The sequence below is a fragment of the Salvia hispanica genome, chromosome 5, assembly GCF_023119035.1.
Source record: "Salvia hispanica cultivar TCC Black 2014 chromosome 5, UniMelb_Shisp_WGS_1.0, whole genome shotgun sequence".
Taxonomy (NCBI): Eukaryota; Viridiplantae; Streptophyta; class Magnoliopsida; order Lamiales; family Lamiaceae; genus Salvia; species Salvia hispanica.
The window spans coordinates 35,102,010-35,110,560 of record NC_062969.1 but is presented as its reverse complement, the minus strand read 5'-3'; positions in this window follow the sequence as shown (position 1 = coordinate 35,110,560).

Sequence of the window (8,551 nt, the reverse complement as noted above, 5' to 3'; positions counted from 1 at the left end):
CGTTTCTTGGACCAGGGGGATATCATCCCCAGTCTCCTCTATATCTTCCAGCCTCAGGCGCTTGGACCTGCCTGCCTCTGCTTCATCCACTTGCTTTTTATTCAGACGGAATTGCCTCCTCGTCATCCTCTCGTCCGTCGGAGTTACTTGGTCATCAGTAGTCGTATTGTCCACCACGAGGATGTCAGGCTCGATCTCTTCACAAACTTTCTCGGCATCTTGCTCATCGCCGTCTCTTTCTTCCTCATTCTCAACATCCTCTCCTTTAGCATTCTCTTCCTCCTCTGTCTCCTTCTCAGCAACTCCCTCATCAACACTCTCACCTTCCTTCTCAGCCTCCTTGTCAACAACTGCCTCACCTTCTTCACCTACGCTACCCTCATTACCCTTTTCATCATCCTCAGTCTCCTCAACACCTTGTTCCTCCGTCTCTTCCACATCCCCTGTTTCCTCTTGCTCCACCTCCTCTACTTTGTCACCCTCCCCACCATCTTCACCCTCCTCTTTTTCCCTTTCATCCCCTGACCCAGCGGCCTCTTACATCCGGTGTTTCTTCTTGCTCACCTAGACTACCCCCTCCCTCCTCTCTCTCTAATTCCTCCATATCCATCCTATCACCCTCCTCAGCATCAGTTTCTTCTATATTTACAGAGGGTTCGGCATGGGGCTCAGTTTCTGTTTGAGGAATAGTGTGTGGGGGGTTCGTCTCTTGAGTTAGGGTTTCGGGTAAAATTTGGGGGTTTTCGGGGTGTGTGGGTAAGGATTGTGCAGTGAGTGTTTCGATTAATGTTTGGGGTCTTGGTGGAATTGTAAGTGGGGTTAGGGCAGGAATTACCTCTTCTTGTTTCCGGCATGCCTCCGACATTTGTGCAAAAAATTTGCTCGCCTTCGGCCCTTTCCCGTACTTCCTCATGAATTCTTGTATGATTTCCTCGGGATCCGGTTCCGCTTCGTCGGATTTCGCCTCGGCGGGGTTGTCTTGTCCGATGTTTTGCTTTGGTTGCACTTCGGTCGGTATAGGCTGCGGAACTTCCGGCGGAGTGGGGTTTTCTTCTGGTGGCGGCGTGGGTATTTTCTCGGTCGTGGGAGCCGAACTCATCGCCTCCGTCACCTTCTTCCTGGTCTTTCCTTTCGGTGGGTTCTTCCCGCGGGTTGAGCGTGAAGCCGGTTTTTTTGCATCTTTGTCTACGGCGGTGTTTTACGGCGGTGGTTGATGGCGGTGGGTTTGATGGTTCTCGGATCTGCAGAGAGAAAGAAAAGTTTGGGAATGGTGAGTTATGAGAAAATAATTTTAGGTGGGGGAAGTTAATTAGTTTTCTTAAGGAAGTTATTTTAGGAACAAGAAAATAAAAGGAAAATAAAAGAAATAAAAGGAAAAGAAAAATAAAATAAAATAAAATAAGAAAAGGAATATCATGATTGGCTGCAGGCGAATGGTCGCGTCTCTGGCGCAAGCAACCGTACGCCTCGCCAGCTTTTTGAAATTCAAAATTCAAACTTCCCCCTGATTTTTCTCACTTCCCTCTGACCTGGTAATTCAAAATACTTAGTAAAAATAACGAAATTTGCTGAACGTCTGGGTCAAAGAGATGAGCCTTTCACACTTGTGCATTTCCACAGACGATCAGAATTTTCAAAATCTTTTGGCGTTTTAAAAGCATATATATATATTTTTTTGTATTTTCATAAAAAAACTTATTCTTGTTATTTACACCTAAATGTTTAAATATTCTTGGGAATTAACTTGGTCCAGTCATCTGATCGAAAATTTTTACCCTATCTACCTGACCCAGTAATTCCCGAAGAGTATTTAAACATGGTTTACTAGGCAATAGTGGAAGGTGTGTGGAGTGGAATTTCTTCCACTTCACACAACTCCAAACTATCTCTAAACACTTTCACTCTATGACCGTTAACTAGGAAAGGAACAGAGTTAGCATTGACTCCCTGAATTTCCAATGCTCCATGTGGTCGAATGCCAACGATTGTGTAGGGCCCGATCCATTTGGACTTCAGCTTTCCAGGCATGAGCTTGAGTTTTGACTGAAAAATGAGTACTTTCTGCCCGACCTTCAGCTCCTTGACCCGAAGGTTTTTGTCGTGCCAGAGTTTGGTCCTCTCCTTATACCACATGGCCGAATCATATGACTCCAGCCTCAATTCCTCTAGCTCCTGCAGTTGCATCTTCCTCTCTTCCTCACAGGCATGAGCCTTCATATTCATTTCCTTGACTGCCCAATACGCTTTGTGCTCTATCTCCACGGGCAGGTGGCACATTTTTCCAAATACCAATCTATAGGGTGACATTCCTATTGGTGTTTTGTAAGCGGTTCTGTAGGCCCAGAGGGCATCACCCAGACGCTTGCTCCAGTCCTTCCTTGAGGTATTCACCGTCTTCTCTAGGATGCCCTTGATCTCTCGATTTGAGATTTCAGCCTGCCCATTTGACTGGGGATGATACGGAGTAGATAACCGATGGTGGACTCCATATTTTCTCATCAATGCTTCAATCGTCCTATTACAGAAGTGAGTCCCTTGGTCTGAGATGATCGCTCGGGGCACGCCATATCGGTTGAATATATTGGCCTTTAGGAACTTTGAGACTTCCTTCGCATCGCTTGAGCTTGTAGCCTTGGCCTCTATCCACTTGGACACGTAATCCACAACAACCAATATATACGTGTTTCCATACGAGGATGGAAATGGGCCCATGAAGTCCATGCCCCAAACATCAAAGATCTCGCAGACTATTATAGGAGTCTGTGGCATCTCATCTCTCAAAGAAATCCCTTCGGTCAGTTGGCACCTGTTACAATTCTGGCAGAACTCATAAGCATCCCTATTCAACGAAGGCCAGTAGAAACCGCTATCCAGAACCTTTCTTGCCGTTTTCCTTGGGCCGAAATGGCCACCACACGCTAGTGCATGGCAGTGGTTTAGTACGTCTCTTTGCTCCCACTCTGGAATACACCTTCTTATCACTTGATCTGGACCCATCTTCCAGAGGTATGGGTCATCCCAAAAGTAGTACTTGGAATCACTTTTAATCTTCATCCTCTGGGCCCTAGTGATTTCTTGTGCGGTAGGTAATTCTCCAGTAACTAAATAATTTGCCAGGTCCGCGAACCAAGGCTCGTCATTCGGCTTGCCTTTCCGTTTCTCTGACTCCTCGGGCCCAGTTAATGCTAACACTGCTACCCATCTGATTGGTCTAGTGGATTCCCCTAAGTAATACAAGTGCTCCTCTGGAAAAGCATCAGGGACGGCTTCCTCATCTTCTCCCTGGGTAATTCTGCTTAAATGGTCAGCCACTCTATTCTCGGTTCCTCTTTTATCTCTGACTTCCCAGTCGAACTCTTGCAATAGCAGCACCCATCGGATTAGCCTTGGCTTTGATTCCTTCTTGGCTAGGAGATACTTAATGGCTGCATGGTCAGTGAACACTATTGCCCTCGACCCCAGTAGATATGGCCGAAATTTTTCGAACGAGTACACCACAGCTAGCATTTCCTTCTCGGTGGTGTCATAGTTCTTCTGGGCCTGGTTGAGAGTCTTCGAGGCATAAAATATGACATAACTCTTTCCTTCGATCCTTTGGCCCAGCACTGCTCCTACTGCAAAGTCACTCGCATCGCACATTACCTCGAAGGGATAATCCCAGTTGGGTGAGCGGATTATCGGAGTTGTGACCAGACGATCCTTGAGTAGCTGGAAGGCTTTTTTACACTTATCGTCAAACTCAAATTCCACCTCATTCTGGAGTAGTCTTGTTAAGGGTTGGGCGATCTTTGCGAAGTCCTTAATGAACCTTCGGTAGAACCCTGCATGCCCCAAGAATCCTCGAATTTCCTTCTGATTCGTTGGGTGTGGAAGCTTAGAGATCACCTCCACTTTTGCTTGATCTACCTCGATGCCCCTCTCAGATACAATATGTCCCAGTACTATCCCTTCCTTGACCATAAAGTGGCATTTCTCATAGTTCAGCACCAGGTTCTTCTTCCTGCATCTCTCCAAAACAACATCTAGGTGCCCCAGGCACGTCTCGAAAGAATCTCCATAAACGGTGAAATCATCCATAAAAATTTCTATACAGTCCTCCAGTAGATCCGAGAAAATGCTCATCATGCATCGCTGAAATGTCCCAGGTGCGTTGCACAGACCAAAAGGCATTCTCCGGTAGGCGTATGTTCCAAAGGGGCAGGTAAATGTGGTCTTCTCCTGATCCTCCGGATTGACATAAATTTGGAAGTATCCACTGTAGCCATCTAGAAAGCAGAAGTATTGCTTTCCCGCCAACCTCTCCAGCATTTGGTCGATGAAGGGTAGCGGGAAATGATCCTTGCGTGTGGCCGCATTAAGTTTCCGGTAGTCTATGCACATTCTCCACCCCGTGACTAACCTTGTGGGCACAAGCTCGTTGCGGTCATTCTTGACTACTTGTATTCCTGATTTCTTCGGCACCATGTGGACAGGACTCACCCACTCACTATCGGGAATGGAGTATATGATTCCCAGGGCCAGCAGCTTCAATACTTCCTTTAAGACTTCCTCTCTCATGTTGGGGTTGAGTTTCCTTTGGAGATCCCGGTGTGCCTTGGCTCCTTCTTCCAAACGGATATGATGCATACATAGATCGGGACTGATCCCCACTAGGTCAGATAGAGTCCACCCTATTGCTTTCTGGTTCCTCCCCAGCACTTCCAATAGCTTGACTTCCTGCTCCTGGGTCAGAAGGCTGTTGATTATGACAGGCAGAGATTCGCCTTCGCCCAAGTAGGCATATTTCAGACCAGGAGGGAAGGTTTTTCAACTCTTTCTTTGGAGGGGGTACTTCAGGTGGCAACGGATTCTTCTCCATTCCTTTCTTGACCCGCTCGTCCAACTCTGGCAACTTTTCCACACTGGCCAGTTGGACTGATCCCTTGGACCCAGGGGATCCTGTCTTGCCACAGAAATCCATTATTGACTTTGTGATTTCCTCATCAGATAGCCCTTGCTTAATAACTGCTTCACACCATCCTGCAACTTCTTTCCTCATAGATTCAGTCATTTCCGAGGTATCAGCCTGTTCCTGCAATAGCTCGGTCTCAAGAAACTCCTGGACCAGGGGGTTAATCACATCAACAAAATGGAGGTTTTCCACGTCAAGTGGTTTCCTCATAGCTTCATCAATACTAAAAGTGAATTTTTCCCCATTGTAATCTAAACAGATGGTTCCATCAAAAACATCAATTATAGTCTTAGCGGTCCTCAAAAATGGTCTTCCTAAAAGAACGCCACTAGACTCAGCAGTTTCGTTTTCACTCATCTTAATCACATGGAAATCGGCAGGGTATAGAAAATCATGAACTTTAACTATCACATTTTCTAGCACTCCTTCAGGGCTAATGCATGATCTATCAGCTAACTGTATCACTACTTTCGTATCGGTCATTCTTGCTCCTACCAGTTTTTTATATATGGAAAGCGGCAACACATTAATAGATGCACCTAGATCACACATAGCATGCTCGACTTTGACACCTCCTATAGTGATAGGTAAGGTAAACATACCTGGGTCAGTTTGCTTTGACGACATTATCCTCTTTTGAATCACTGCAAATACATTCTCCCCGATCATGATCTTTCCATCGGATTTTGCCTTGCCCGCAATGAACTCCTTAATGAATTTATTGAACGGGGGCAGCTTCATAGCCTCCAGGAACGGGAGATTGATCTCCAGCTTTCCAAAGATCTCCATGAAATCCACGGGGTTGTCCTTTTTCTTCTTGGCATCCCCTCGGTAGGGAAAAGGTTTAACCCTCTTTGTTGCGTTGGTCGGATCTTCCTTAGAGGGCTCTTCCGCCTCTCCTTTCTCTTTGTCAGTTTCTACCTCAGGCTCCGGGTCTAAGAAAAATGGGTCAGCCATTCGAGGTAACGATCCTCCCAAGTCACCGGCTTGGATATCATCCTCTGCCCTAACTTCTTCTTTTTGCTGGACCGGGTGGATAACATCCTTGCTCATTGGCACTGGCGTTTCATCATTTACCTTCATCTTGGGTCCTTCATATGCTTTCCCGGATCTCAGGGTAACTTGGCTGATATTTGCCCTTTCTGGTGGTTTTACTGAGGCTGGAATCCTTCGCTTCATTGCGATCTGAGATAATTGCTTCGACATCAGATCCATTGCGGCCTTGTGTTCCTGCTGAGCATCCTGGAGCTTGTGGACCACGTCATTGTTTGCCACCAAGTTGTTTTGCATGTGCTGTTGAGAATTCACTAGGTCATGGACCATATCATCCAGATTCCTCTGGGTCCGAGTGTTCTGTTGACTGCCACTTGGCCCTTGACCATGATTTGGTCCACCCCCTTGATGCGGGCGAAAGTTTCCTTGACCTCCTTGGTTATTGTTGTACTGATTCCCTGGCCCCTGATAGTTGTTGTTCCTCTGGTGTGGGGGTACATATGAGCTTCCCTGGTTATTTTGGTTCCTATTGTTCCAGCTGGATTGATTTCCTTGACCTCCCTGACTCCAATTACCTTGTGCTCCTTGATTCCAGTTGCCCTGCCCCTCTTGATTCCTTCCGGACCAGTTGGGTTGGTTCCCTTGGTTTCCTTCTGAGTTAGTGATCTGGAGTTGAGGGTTTTGATTCCCCTCGGACCACCTGAAGCATGGATTGTCCCTCCATGGAGCGTCTTTGATTCTCCACTGGTTCCAATTGTTGCCTTGATTATTTTGGTTCCAATTTCCTACCGCATTTATATGGGCTGGACAATCCATCCCTCCTTGAGATCCGCAATAATTGTAACCATCCTCTGGACCCAGTGCTTGTTTTTCTTTCTCTGTTGGACCCGGTGAATCGTTCTTCCCTAGGGCAGTTAGGATAGTCTTCTCCAGCTGCTCCATTCTAACATCCATCCTTGCATCCACTCGGGCATCCATCCTTTCTTCATTTTGCACTGTGACTGCATCCGCACTTCCTCTCCTTAGGATGGTACGAGGTGAATCGTATGCCTTTTTTGCATCAATTAATCTTCCCAGTATCTCTCGGGCCTCGCTCACCTTTCTCTTGGTGAAATTTCCTCCACTAGCGGTATTCATCAGATCTTTGGACTCAGGTTTTGCCCCTTCATAGAATAGATAGTAGGTTTCGGCTTCCATCATCCGGTGGTTTGGGCAAGCGTCGAGCAACCCCTTAAATCTGGACCAGTATTGGCTCAACGATTCATCATACTCCTGCTTGCATTCTTGGATCTCCTTCTTAAGAGCATTTGTTTTGTTAGAAGGGAAAAAGTAATCCAGAAATTCCAACTTGAAGTCCTTCCACGTATGGATCGAATCGGGAGGCAACCTTAATAACCACGTGTTAGCCTCCCCCTTCAGCGCAAACGGGATCGCGCGTAGTCGGTAATCCTCCTCTGTTGCATCGTTGGGCCTCTTCTGAATACTGCAAAGCTTACTGAACTCATTGAGGAATTCATATGGACACTCATTCCTCCGACCCGAGAAATTTGGTAAAATACCCAGCACATTAGTTTTGATGTCGATCGCCCTCTGGCGCTGGTTGGAGACGATGGCCTGGGCAGGCTCGCCATCTAAATGGGCAGTGAGCCAGCCGATCTCCGGATCGTCGTCGCCCGCGTTGGCCATACCTTCAACACTTTCCTCCTCTGTTTCTGAGGTTGACTTTGGTTCTTTCTTTACTGACGAAGTTGACTCCTCGTCGCTCTCCGAACTCAGGTGAACTGGATCCCCTGTCGTAAGCCCCGATCTGGTGGTAACTGGGAATATAGCTTCCTTGACCCGCCAACTAGTCTGGGCGCTCCTCCAACCAAGTGAGTTGTTCCAGTGTCCGAACCGGTAGCTCCTGTTCATAAACTGAAAAAAGAAACAAAAGAAAACATAGTAAATAAACTATTTACACCAAAACATTCGCAAACACACAAATAACACCATGCAATCCCCGGCAACGGCGCCATTTTGACAGAGCTCTTGAGTGCAGTGCAGGTGCGGCGTGATATGTGTCACTCGATCTAACAGGTCCAGAGGATTCGACTAGACTTCAGAGGGTAGAAGATCATGAAACTTATCAGAAAGGGGTCGTTGGGTGCACTCTGTCCCTTCAAAAAAACTCAACCCACTATACTACAATTTAGCACAGGGAAGTAAAGGATCGATCCCACGAGGAAGTAGGTGTTACGAAACTGCATTTGAGGATGTTTTGGGAAAAGGGGTTGGCTGCTGCCACACAATTTTTGTGGGTCGAGAACTTAAAACTACTGGGTCTGAGAGAGAAATAAAACTTTAATCTACCTATTTGGTCTAAAGGATCAGAAGAACTTTACTCTATCTACTGGGTCTAAGAAACGAAAGCGTACGGAACATACATGACTCGGAGAAACTGAGATATTTTTAAGTTCTGAGACAGCTGGGGTAAACTTAACTAGAAAGGCTTTCCTAATTTGGGCAAACAAGCTGATGTGGATCCATGTATTTTATGATCCATTTCCCAAGGATTACCCAATTAATGATGCTTGATCTAACTATTTTTGTGAGATTGATTTTCAATTT